The sequence below is a fragment of the Juglans regia genome, chromosome 9, assembly GCF_001411555.2.
Source record: "Juglans regia cultivar Chandler chromosome 9, Walnut 2.0, whole genome shotgun sequence".
Lineage (NCBI taxonomy): Eukaryota > Viridiplantae > Streptophyta > Magnoliopsida > Fagales > Juglandaceae > Juglans > Juglans regia.
Window position 1 is genome coordinate 18,735,000 of NC_049909.1, and position 13,652 is coordinate 18,748,651.

Here is a 13,652-nt window from a genome sequence, read left to right on the forward strand (position 1 = left end):
AGATCATTTTGAAAAAAGTGAGTACATACGAGACCCAAATGAATAAATTAATTATTTAATGAGTAATGTTATATATAATCGCGGAGTGCGCAAGCGCCGTGCAATCGCTTTGAAAAAGAGTGAAGTCTATTATTAAAAAATTATTATTTTTTCATGTGGGTCTCATATTTATTCACTTTTTTCAAAGTGATTACACGACGTTTGCGCACTCACGACTGCAACTATCATTTCTCTTATTTAATAGTAGACCCAACTATTTTTTAAAACGATTACACAGCATTAGCTTGTGCATTCCACGATTATATATAACAATATTACTCATATTATAATTAATATGTACACATTTTTTCTCCCTCCAAAGCAAAACCCTAGCTAATTTAATTTGGCAAGAATCATGAGCAAGCTAGCTAGGAATCGATGGTCGATCTAAAAAGACCATTTAATTTGTAAAATTTGCATGTTTTTTTTTTTTCACCTTGAATATCAGACGTCGCACGTTAAACTAGGAATTATTCAGTGAAAGAATCTAAGGTTATCACTCTATATATATATATATATATATATATATATATTAATATAGCTATGATGCCGCGTGATCTTCATGATCATGCATGACATACTGAAACATGTGAATCGCTGATCTACTACTCCATCGAGATGCAACCATATTGCAGACTCCAATTATAATTCTATTATCAGTACAAACTATTTATTATGCAATTAAGAAGCATCCACAAGAATGTGTACGTGCTAGCTACCTCATCATAACAGTAGCATACATGTATGTATGTATATATAAGGTACGTAGGGGATGCATGCATGGCAGATAGAGAATTAATTGGCTACAATTTAATCACACCATTTTTGGTCATATATAATTAAGTACTTGATCTGTTAATATAGAAAGCAAGCGCGCGCACAGCTGCCTTTACGTACAGATTATAAAGTATTCCTCATTATCACAGCTTTGCATATAAATGAGATATTAGGCCATCAACATAGAAATGAGGCATCATGAAGTACGTACTCAAATCATTAAAATTAATAAATCCTAATTAATTATTAAGAGGCCCAATATCTATTATATATCACGTACGAATGGAATATATAATTCAGTAGATTTTAAGGGACTTTTAAACTTATGATCACTTTATTTTTCATGTTTATATATATATATATATATTTGAATTTTTCATGTATATTTGTTCTTATATAACTAGTCATGTTAAAATCAATAAAATGGATAACCGGTCCAAAATATAGCTGGTAAATACTTGGTATCATTTTCTATATATATATATATAGATTTTTTTCTTTCTAGTTTCAAACTTATATTTATATATTTATATATATATATATATATATGATCATCATGATGATCTGCCAATTGGAGGGAAATATAATTGATGGGCATCATGATTTATCAAACCATCTCTCTCTCTCTCTCTCTCTCTCTCTCTGGTTTCTTGCATTGCATCAAATCTTTGAATTAATTAGCTGCAAATAATGGATAGATGCAATATAGCCAAAATGAACAAAAAGAAAGTCTTGTGGAAATTAATTAAAGAGATCGATCATGCACATGATCGAAATTCGATCAAAACCAAAATCGTACAAATTAGTCACCGGTGCGCGCGGAAGATGATGATGGTGATGACGGTCATGACTGATCGATTGCACCGACAGCCAACCTCATGTTTTATCCCCATCAAAAGCTGAATAGACAAACATATACATACATATTTCTTATCATCAAGGCCAGAAAGTGACTGATGCTTATTGCTTAACATCTGCTTGGAATTAAAGCATAATATATGGCAGCCAAGTAATCAACCTCCACGTACAGTAGTATTACTACTTGTGGCCATGCATTCTGCAACAGCTAGGTCATGTGGGTCTGACTGCATATATAAAATCGGAAAATCATGTCATGAGATCAGAAAGTTAACTTTATTCTACAAATGCGAAGGATGTCTCAGTTTGCTAATTATGACATTATCTAACTCTTTTGAATTCAGTTTGCTAATTTCTAATTTAGGGATTAATAGCTAGAGACCGGAGATCACTACGTCTGTCTTTGCCTGCAGACTCGTAAATCTGGGCCAACATCAAAGCATGCAGAAAAAGAAAAATAAGTAGTAAGTGCATGTATATAGTAAATGAGTATTTTTAGTTCAGATTTGATTTAATTCAAATTATAAATAAAATCATACAATATCAACCACGTTGTACATACGTATGAGATGTGTCCTTCGTAAGTACTAATTAATTGCAAATAGAATTTTGACCATCTTGAGCTACGAATACAAAATACCAATTTTATTAAGATTGTTCACCAAAAAATAACTATTTTCAGTGAATTTTGGTATTCGTTGGGTTAAAACAGAAGTGATCAACAAATAAATGTAACGAACATGTAGCGATTTTTAAATTGCTGGGAATACTCAAATAATGCGACAATTTAAGCACTTATTGCTGCGAATTTCAAACGTCAAGAAAAATCGATTTTCTTGTAGTGAAAACAACTAAAATAGATTGTCTTAAACTAAAGCTTGACTCACGAGAATGGCTTTTTATTAAACTATAAAAGAAAATTTTCATTTATAAGTTGGTATAGATGACACACTTTCTACATTGGTATCGATGCATAACTTAATTTTCAAGAGAAATTTAGAATTCTAAATCTTACAAATCGACCAGATCTTGTTACATAAACAATGTAGATCGATATAATGTATCTCCACGCCAATTAATTACAAGTAGAAGTATTCACTACAAAACACATAACGATCATAAAATTGTTACCATGCACTCGAAAAACTATATATACATGTTGGGGATATATATATGTACCTATGACTTTAACTTATCATGTCATGATGAAATTTATGAATTAAATGTCATGTCATCATATATATATATATATATATATATATAATATACTTGGAGGCCAGGCCAGGGTATGTACGTGGGATCACATGATGAATTGAAGGGTGGCATGCAAGATATCATGGTTTATGATTGTCAACATTTTAAAAAAGCAATATTTATTAATACAACATGAAAGCTTTTATTCAAATAATATACCAAATTAATGGCACATCAATTCAAGCTCTAACACTCAAAAAGGGATTGAATGCCTGCCTGCCAATTAGTCTTTAATTAAACTTTGATAAGTACTTGATCTGCTCATATTTAGTAAGAAGCTACCAAATCTTCCACAAAATAGATCTAGCTATTTGATTAATTCATTATCACTTAAAAGGAATGCCTTTTGTCTCAAACTAATTGATTAAAGTTAAATTAGAGTTTACTTTTTTTTTTTTTTTAAATAACCTTAGAAACTTTCCATTGAAATTACGTGTTACAAATTGTATCATCAAACAGGCATCCCACAGTGAAATCTGGAAACTCTTCTATCCAAACTTGTTCTTCTCCTATCTCTAAAGCTTTCTTTGCTAAAATATGAGCTATTATGTCCTTTTTTCTACTAACAAATTGTATAAACCAATCTGTCATATTTCTAAAATGAACCTTGACATCTTCAATGATAGAACTAAAATCAAGAACAGCTTCTTCATCACTCTATACAGCCTCAATCACTCCCTTTGCATCACCCTCAAAAACAACATTTTGAATATTGAGTTCTGAGCACAATTCTACTGCTTTCCTCAAGGCAAAACTTTCTGCAACTGCTGCATTCACCACATTATTCTTGAGATCACACACAGCCACTAAAGCCTCTCCTTCTTCATCCCTTATAATGATTCCAATGCTCATTCTCTTCCTTTTTACATCCAAAGAGGCGTCCCAATTAACCTTAATAAATCCCCTTTTTGGTTTTTCCCAAGCTACCAATTGTTGCATTGGATTACTCTGTTGTGTCTCATTCTGCCTTCTTTGGTGAACTTGAATATGTGCTTTATGAAACTCTTGCAAAGCTGCCCTTGTAGCAATGAAGGAGCTCCTGGGGCATCCCAAACTCTTTTAAAAAATCCATTCATTTCTTCTAAGCTAGACCTTTCTTAGCATCACTGCCACCTCTTCCAACTGGTTCTTGTTGAGTCTGCACCTGAGTTGCTCCCAAAGTTTCAGAAAATCCAACTCTGATCTAGTCCATTTTCATAAACAAGTAGTACTTCTTGGATTTTCATCCATTCCTCAATATTTGCTCTTTCAAATAAGATGCAATCATCTGCAAAAAAAAAAAAAACAAATGATTGATACTAGTTCCTCCTCGAGCTACTTGCACCCATCTTGTGAGCTTACTCTTCTCATAATAATCAAGCAAACTACCCAGTCCCTCCGCATAGACAATAAACAGATAAGGTGACAAGATGTCACATTGTCTCAATCCTCTAGAAGGCCAAAATTTATGGCCAGGTACCCCATTGATCAAAACTGAGTATGAGACTGATTTTACACATTTCATCACCAAATCTATCCACTGATTACAGAATCCAAGTTTAATCAAAACAGCCTCTAAAAAATCACACTCCACACGATCATAGGCCTTAGACATGTCTAGCTTCATGGCCATACTTCCTACTTTTCCTTTCTTTCTACTCTTCATTGAGTGCAATATCTCATAGGTCACCATGACATTGTCATTAATCAGTCTACCAGGCAGGAAAGCACTTTGAGAGTGGGAAATAACCTCAGATAAGACATGTTTGAATCTATTAGAGATTACTTTGGAAACTATTTTATACATTACATTACACAGACTTATAGGTCTATATTCAGTAACTTTTTTGGGGTTCACAATTTTTGGGATCAAGGCTAAATATGTATAGTTAAGGCAGGGATCAATAGGATAACCATTCAAAATATCTAGTGCAGCTCTACTCACTTCTTCAAAAACTACACCCCAATGATTTTGATAGAAGCATGGGCCAAATCCATCTAGATCAAAAGCTTTTAATGTGGCCATTTGTTTCACTGCTTCCTTCACTTCTACTGATGTGAACCTTCTTGACAGCCTTTCATTGATTTCTATGGTTATCCTCTTACTCGAACCCACAAGACACCTTTCAATCTAATCCTTACTTGGATTTGTAGTTTGAAATAGCCTGCCAAAAAACATTCTAAAAGTTTCTTCCACCTTCTTGAAACCAGTAAAATTTATGTTGCTTTCATCTTCCACTTCTTTTATAAAATTCATTTTCCTTCTTTGATTGGCACAAGCATGGAAATACTTAGTATTTCTATCTCCATGCTTGTTCCAGTTTCTCTTAGCTCGTTGTTTCCACCAAAGATCCTCCTTCTCTAATGCTAGATGCAACTCTTTTGAAATCTTTCTGATTTCCTCCACATTGCTCCCATTTTCCACATCTTGTAAATTCTGTAAGATCTTGTTTTTTTTCCTCTACTTCCTTCCCATTTCTCTGCTTCTTATATTTATTCCATCTCTAAAAAGCTTTCCTGCTATTATTCAGTAAACTAGTAACATTAGGTAATTCAGTCCCTCTCCAGGCCTCTTATAAAACCACTTCACTTTGAGAGGGGGAAATAACCTCTGATAAGACATGTTTGAATCTATTAGAGATTACTTTGGAAACTATTTTATACATTACATTACATTCCTCTTCAAAAGCCCAACTAACCTCATATTTGAATCCTCTTTTTCTCTGCCTTACTGGCAACCCTGTACATGGATCCTACACATTAACATGGACTAACAATGGCTTATGATCAGAAGTTCAAACCATCATCACTTCCACCCAAGTCTCAATATAAAAATTCATCCATTGGGAACTCGATACAACTCTATCTAAATTAGAGTTTACTTGATACAACTGTTTGAAATTCCTCACACGTACGGCAATATTAATTTAGATCGAGCAATGAATTTTAAGTTTATTTAACCAACCCGACAATATATATTAATTAACCCTAATATGATCATCAAAACTTCATAACTTGGCAGGCATTCTTGTTTGGTCTAAAAACAATATCGAAACTTCATAACTTTTTCAATAATTAAGGGCTTTGGACCTTTGGTACTGATCAGGTAAAAATTGCATGTATTCAAAGTCAAAACACAAACCTCTCAAAAATATCTATTTTTATTGTCAATAATTATTTGGTTTAAAAAAATTATATAAAAGCAAAGTGATAAACTGGTGTGATTGTAGTATGTACGTCGAATTATAATTTTTTTTTTATTATAAAATAGAATTAAAATCTCGCATTAAATTACGTAAATTTATATATTTTTATAAAATCTTTTTAATAAACAGCCAGATTTTTAACGGTCGTGATATGTTTGTTAGAATTCTTGTGGTCTTGATTGATGAAATGGCCAATGGAGCCTATATATACATATCCATCAGTTGATCTGTCGGTCCCACGTTCGTGCATGGGTATCTTTCTGCACAAACTGCATGCCCTGATATTTTCGATATCATTATCATACCTAATCATGATGTTTTCTCCATTAATTGCTTCTCCAAGAATTCTGGTTGGCGCTATAATTTATAATTGCACACGTGTAGAGCATCCAATGGCTTGACTCGATCAATCATCATGTTCCCAACTTGACAAAAAAGTAAAAGCATCACATGAAGGTTGGAGTAATATTTGTACGTAAGCATCAGAAGAATTAAACGTGTGTGTGTGGCTACCAAATTGAAAGCTTATCCTCCTCGATCAACCGCATGCAGCCTTTCAGTCAACGAATCCTCTTCGAACAGAACCTTAATTTCCTAGTCCTTTTTCATTGGTATCTTTCCTGTAAAGCTAGGTGAAGAACTACTGCGCGCATTGGCTACCTCACCAATCTCTTGTATATTAGTGTTCGGCATTTTTTTATTAGCTTTATTTCCGACGTGATCCCTAAGTAAAGATCACCATGCTTCGATCCCCCACCCCCCTCCTCGATCTCTTCTTCTTACTGCATGAGCAACAGCAAAATTTATCTTCCAAACCCCCGGCGGAGAAGGCTTCCAGCAATTCTCCATCCTGCAAAGGTTTAAACCAATGCAAGGAGGACAATATTGGCCCTTGAAGTAAATACAAAAGAATCAACAGGCTAGAGGCCGGGGAGTACTTTCTCTGATCAATTCTAGCAACCGCCGGGAAGAGGAAGAACGAGTACTGTTTAACAGACTCCTCGGCCGAAAACAGATGCGGCATAGAGCGCCAATATTTTGTGTAGGAGATATCTACATACAATTTTTATATTAAAAAACAAAATTACAAACTAATGTAATTTTATTATTATTAATTATTTATTTTTATTACTATTTAATATTATACATTAATTTATTATTATTATTAATAAAATATTTTAGAATATTTCATTACTCAAACACAATTTTAATATTATAAATTTATTTTAATTATAAAATAAATCTAATATTACAACGCAACCAGTATAGAATAATAGAAATGAAATCGCCGGCAATCAGAAGCCGGCACCGAGTGGGACCCACCAAAAATGCAGCCCCCCTAACCCTACCTCCATATTGATTTCTCCAAGAAAAGAAATGCATGCGAACACAAAATGGGTGGGGCGGTGGGAGGTGGGGTTTGTGGGGTCGGCTCGTTATCGCCGCCGCAAAAAAAATAAAATAAAAAACGATTAACAAAATAAAACACAAAAGCATGCATGGGCTCCGTATGCTTTACCCCCCAACCAAGTAAGGAATCCGACCTCAGCCGTCGGATGAAAGATCGCACGGATTTTAAAGACCATACCTAAGAGGCTAAGCCGATGGCGTCACGTGGCCTGGCTTTCTCTACCATATCTCTCGCTAGTGAATGCGTGACACGTCAGCAAACATTTATTTATAGCAACTTTGGACGACTTCTGTCAACCCGGGAGTCAAAATCGTGTGAATTGATGGGATTAATAAAATTATATTTTTCAGCCGGCGTGTATAAAGTAATAATCGCTCATATAATACAATTTAATTTTTTTTAAATAAATAATTTTAAATCTCACCAATCAAATTTTATACACTACTTATAAATAAAATAATTATAAGATTAATTAACATCAATTTTTATAGAAAGGGTAATCGGTTAGGTTCCTTTAATCAATTGAGAAATACTCTTAATCTATTTTATCTTATCATTATAAATATATATACATTTTTTTTTCTAAGGATCATATTGGTATTAATAAAAGGTTACAATATAATGGGTCGCTCTGAAGAGACTATGCCAAAATTCCCAAGTGGACTTGCTTGGTTGGGCCTAAGGGCCTCGACCATGACTCGTGGTAGTGGAGTTGAGGGCAAACCAGCATCATGCGCGCGCGTGCGTGCGTGCGTGCTTGCTACAGTTTTGGAACAGATTCAATGTTGCTATTTTTCGACAGAGCCATTATAAAGAATCAATTGCTACTGTCCCAATCTGGTCCCTCCCCAATTAATGGGCCCCCAAAGCTCTCAAGGAAAACATTCTCACATGCTCCTGTACAGCCATATGGCCCATATTACACGAGTCTAGTCTAGTTGTAATAGTCTTCATCAAGGAAAATGAAATGTTTTTTCCCCTCCACAAAGTTATTGTCTGCGTTTCAACCTGTCAATTACGGCGCACCACCTTCTAGACAAGAGAAATTCTATTTGCAGTCCCCATTTAGGGACTGCATGTGCAGGTCCTTTATTAAATGAGAAAAATCATCATTTCAGGAGGGATAGTTTTGTAATTTTTAAAAAAATTAAAGATAAAATTACCTAGGCTTGTATTGCAGTCTCCAAATGGGGACTGTATCTAGCATTGCTCCTAGACAAATCACTAGTATTCAAAGTTTTCAGTTCAAAGCTCTGCTACTTTGAATAGAAAAAATTTACACATCTTATTCCTAATCATTATAATTTTTTTAAATTTATAAATAAGATATAAAAAATAATTTAATTTTTTTAAATTTTAAAATAAAAAATTATATAAAAAAATTATATTTTAATAATATTTTTTATTTAATTTTTTTCTATCTTATTTTCTAAAATCTTATAAAACATCTCGATTTAAACTATTTCATTATTATTTTCAAATCATCTCTTCTCATTATCCAAACTAAGCCTAAAAGATAAATGTTTTAGTTATAAAAATATTTCACAAAAATAATATCATAAAGTGGTGTGACTTAATATAATATATCAAATTATAAAATTATTTTTATTATAAAATAAATCTGACGTTTTATATAAAGGATTTTTTTTTTTTTTAGGAATTATATGTCTTTTAAGAATTTATATACAGTAGTATTTGGGTCAGTGGCCATCTTTGACCAACGATGGTGCTCATAAAATATGAGTAAAATCTTTAATGTCTCTCTTATTGTTTAATCTCTCCCTATTGCTCCTGATGGCCGCTTGGCGAAGGTCTCGAAAAGTTTGGTTTATTGATGATCACGGAATTTGAGCTTATCATTTCTTAATGAAAAGCCAAAATGAACATTGGGAAATGCTAGATATTGTATTCTAGTGCGTAGCAACACATGATGCATAACATGATCGTGACTCGTGAGGCAAACTAAACATTTTTGTGGCCCATTATAATATACTAGTTAGGGCTGCACGTGTGCCCAGGTGTCTACTATTAAATATTATGAGATATATAATAGATAATAAAATATGACCAACTTCAGATAGAATTATCGAGTAAAGCAAATCATCATATTATCACAAGCAGCATATGAGTAAGGATTTTTGACTAATTTTTCTTTTTATCTCATATTATAAACCCTAATATCAATGATTATATCCAATAGTGAGAATCTTGAATATTGTTAGGTAGCAAACTCAAGAATTGAATGCACTTAAATGAAATGTAACATGCATAAGCAAATTAAGATTATTTTTTTTATTAAAAATAAAATATTGTTTGGTTAAGCTTACCAAAATCTCTTGTTTAAAAGGTTAATGTTTATATAATATTAAAAAATAATATTTTAACAATATTTTATTTAACTTTTCATTTTCAATTCAACTAATCTCATCTCAATTAGAATCTAACCTATCAAAAAAATAAAAAAACCTCAGTATCCAAACTCACCTAATCGGCAAAAGAGCAAAAACATAAGAGAACCGAATTTGATTAGAAAAACAGGAAAAAAGTGAGAGAGAAATTGATAAGAACACTATTCATCCCTTACTTATTTTCAAATAAAAGTCTATTTGAAAATAGATTTTATTCTAAAATTTTCATATCATATCCCATCTCTTTTTTAAACATAACTGAAATACAAAACTTTTAAAATAATCATTACAACTTTCTTAAAATTTCAAATTTCAAATAAAATATAATTTATCTTTTTAAATTTCAAAATAAAAATAATATTATAAAATTATAATCTAAGTGTCTTATAATATTTTAATTTTATAATATTTTTTATTTAACTCTTTCTCTCTTTCAATTATTTTTTATAAAATTTCATCTCATCTAACTCCCTCCAACATTATATAAATTTTCAAAGAAGGAAAAAATTAAAAATGTTCTAATATATATTAACATATTCTAGACCATATTATTTAACACTACAAATAATGTTAAATTATTACGTTAGTTCAAAGACAGTTTAGCTCTTAATTTAATAATGCAAACCAGATCATCTTAATTTACTTCAAAAGTTTTCATAACTCTTTTTAATATTATTAAAACAAAAACACTATAAGAAATAATAATAATGAAAAATATTAATTTATTTAACATTTTCACACTTGCCTAAATAAAATAGTAATAATGACATATTATATTTTTAAATTATTAAGAAGTTATAATTTATTTCCTTATGAAAATTTGTAATTATACTAACCAACCTACTATTATTACTCTTAATAATTATAGTTGGATGCGCATGTTGTATATTTGTTATTTCCAAAATAAATATATAATGTGTCAGTTTTAAAATTCAAAATGATAGTGGTAAGTATTAAATAATTTAATCATATATTTTATAAAGTCTCATCCTTTACATTTAAAAAAAGATAATGATAGGGTTACTTCCCTATTACTATCCAATTACTATTTATAGTTAATTTCAAGTTTTTTATTTTTTTATCATTTTCTTTGAAGTATTTTTTTAACATCTTTAATCGAAAAACTTAAAAAAATATATAATTTTATTAATAATCAATTCCTTAATCATTAAATAAAATAAAAAGTTTTTTAAAAAATCAAATATAAAAAGAGTAGTAAATGAGTAGTAGGAGAGTAGTAACCCTATTATTTTCTTTTTTAAAAAATTAAATAAACTATAGTACATTAGAAATTATAGATTTACCTCAAATAGTGTAATTAATTTCAAGTTAATTAATAAACTATTCAATTTATTCAGAAATGAAAAAAAAAATATTTAAGTTTATTTTTTAATAAATCATTAAACAAAAATCATTAATAAAAGGAAAAAAATAGTAACAATTAAATTCAATATTTACATAATTTAAAATTAAAGGAAATAAAATACAATAAAACACAATAAAGACACAGCCGCCCCTATAAAAACAATTAAATTAAATTAAAAAAAATTAAAATTAATTTATAAAAAAAAAAAAAAAACGAGAGCCGCAGCTTGGATTCGTCGTGGTGGTTAACGGCGGCACGATAGGAGCTGATATTGGAAGGGGAGGAATGCCGGACGGAGGGGAAGAGAATGGATGGAGCGGTGTTAGCCACGCCGGCATGTGGCGGCGCACTAGAGGCGACGAAGAATCGGACGGGCCGCGGCTTGGATTCGCTCGTGGCGGTCAACGGCGGCACGAGAGAGGCTGATATTGGAAGAGAATGGACGCCGGCCGGAATGGAAGAGAATGAGAGCGGCAGTGTTGAGTACGACGGCGTGCGACGGCGCACCGTAGCAGATGAAGAAACGGACGGGGGAGAGGGGAGGAGGGGCTCGCGCGCGGGAGAACCAGGGGTAAAATGGGAAGAATGTCAGTGGCAAAATCGAGATTTTGGAATAAAAGTAGGGATAAAATTGAAAAAAAAATGTTAGACGAAAACACTGTTACAGACCTCTTCGCGCTTTATATATAAGTAGATAATATTGGAGAGTTGTTCCACTGCCCCACTTTTCTTTAATATATATATATATATATTTATATAAACATTAAAAATGCTTTCATTATAAAAGAATTTTATAAAAATAAATTTATTAATTAATGTAGCGGTATGTTAGATTATAAAGTTATTTTTATTGTAAAGTATATTTTATGTTATTTTATAAGTTTACTTTTATGAATAGTCTGTTTGGAGTTGCGACATAAATGTTAAAAAAATACTTAAATAGTCTTAAAAACTTTTTAGTGGAAAAATTAAGTTGTTTGGGTATTGTATATTAAAGTATTTTTAATCTCAAATAAGTTAAAAAATATATTTGAGAAAATCTCTTTGCAATTATAATTTGTAGCACTTCTCTTTAAATATTGATTTTAACTAAACTATGAGATTAGTTATAGTACTATAGTCTATTGCAACTTATATATTAGTTTAAGGATTGATTATTCAACTTTAAAGCTTAAGGAGAAGGACTATGAGATTCATTCTAATTTCTAACATATATGCTACAACTTTACGGTAATTCAAGTATTGATTATTTAAATTTAGACCCATTTGAATAGTGAGATAAAAAGATATGATTTTATATAAAAATTAAAAATTAAATAAAATATTATTATAATATTATTTTTTAATATATTATCATTATTATTATTGTATCCAAACGAACCTTTCTACGGAGACATTGTAATTGATCCTATAACTTTAATAATTAAGTCAAATGTGAAATAGGGTTTTTCTGTGGATGTGACAAAGTAATTGAGAATCAATGATATTGGAGCTAAAGTAATTTATTAACCCAATAATAGTTCTACATGCATTTAATAATTATGTACGTGTTGGGTTTTCTTATAATTAATATATATTCAAATATAGATCTTATTTAAATAATGAAAGTGTTTTACCTCATCTCATTATGATCATTTTTTCAAAATTTTTTATAAAATATAATAAATAATTTAATATTTTTAATTTTTAAATTAATAATAATATTAAAAAATAATATTTTAAAAATATGTTATTTAACTTTTATATCAATTCATCTTATCTTATTTTTATAGTGACGGCATGCACCATAATCTTTAAAAGAAAACCTAGCAAATTTGATCGAGATGACAAGAAGACGAGCATCAGATTTTCACCTACTTATAATCGGCTGTAACTACATAGTAGACAACTTTGAATTTGGTGCTACAATAAAAATAAAAGGATTTTTAACTAAGAAAGCTGACCGAGAAGTGTAAATGCGTTTTTTTATTTTTATTTCAATCATTTTTTATATATTTTAAAAAAAAATTTAAAAAAATCAATTTATTAATAATCAATTCATTAACTATTAAGTTAAAATAATAAAATAATAAAAATCACAATCGGTTAATTTTATCGGTCTAAATAGTATTTTCCTTAAAAAAATCACATAAAAACTCTTTTCAAAATTTGATTTGGATCCACTTTGCGGTGAAAAAATAAAATTTATTCAGATATTTTATAAATATTATAGAATCCATATTACAGTGCTCATTAAATATTATATGTCAATTTTATATGTTTACATCTTACTTTAGATCATCCTGAAATTTGAATTAAGACAAAGTGGTCTAAATATTTTAAACTGAGAGCGTTGAAGCTAATGTTATTAATAC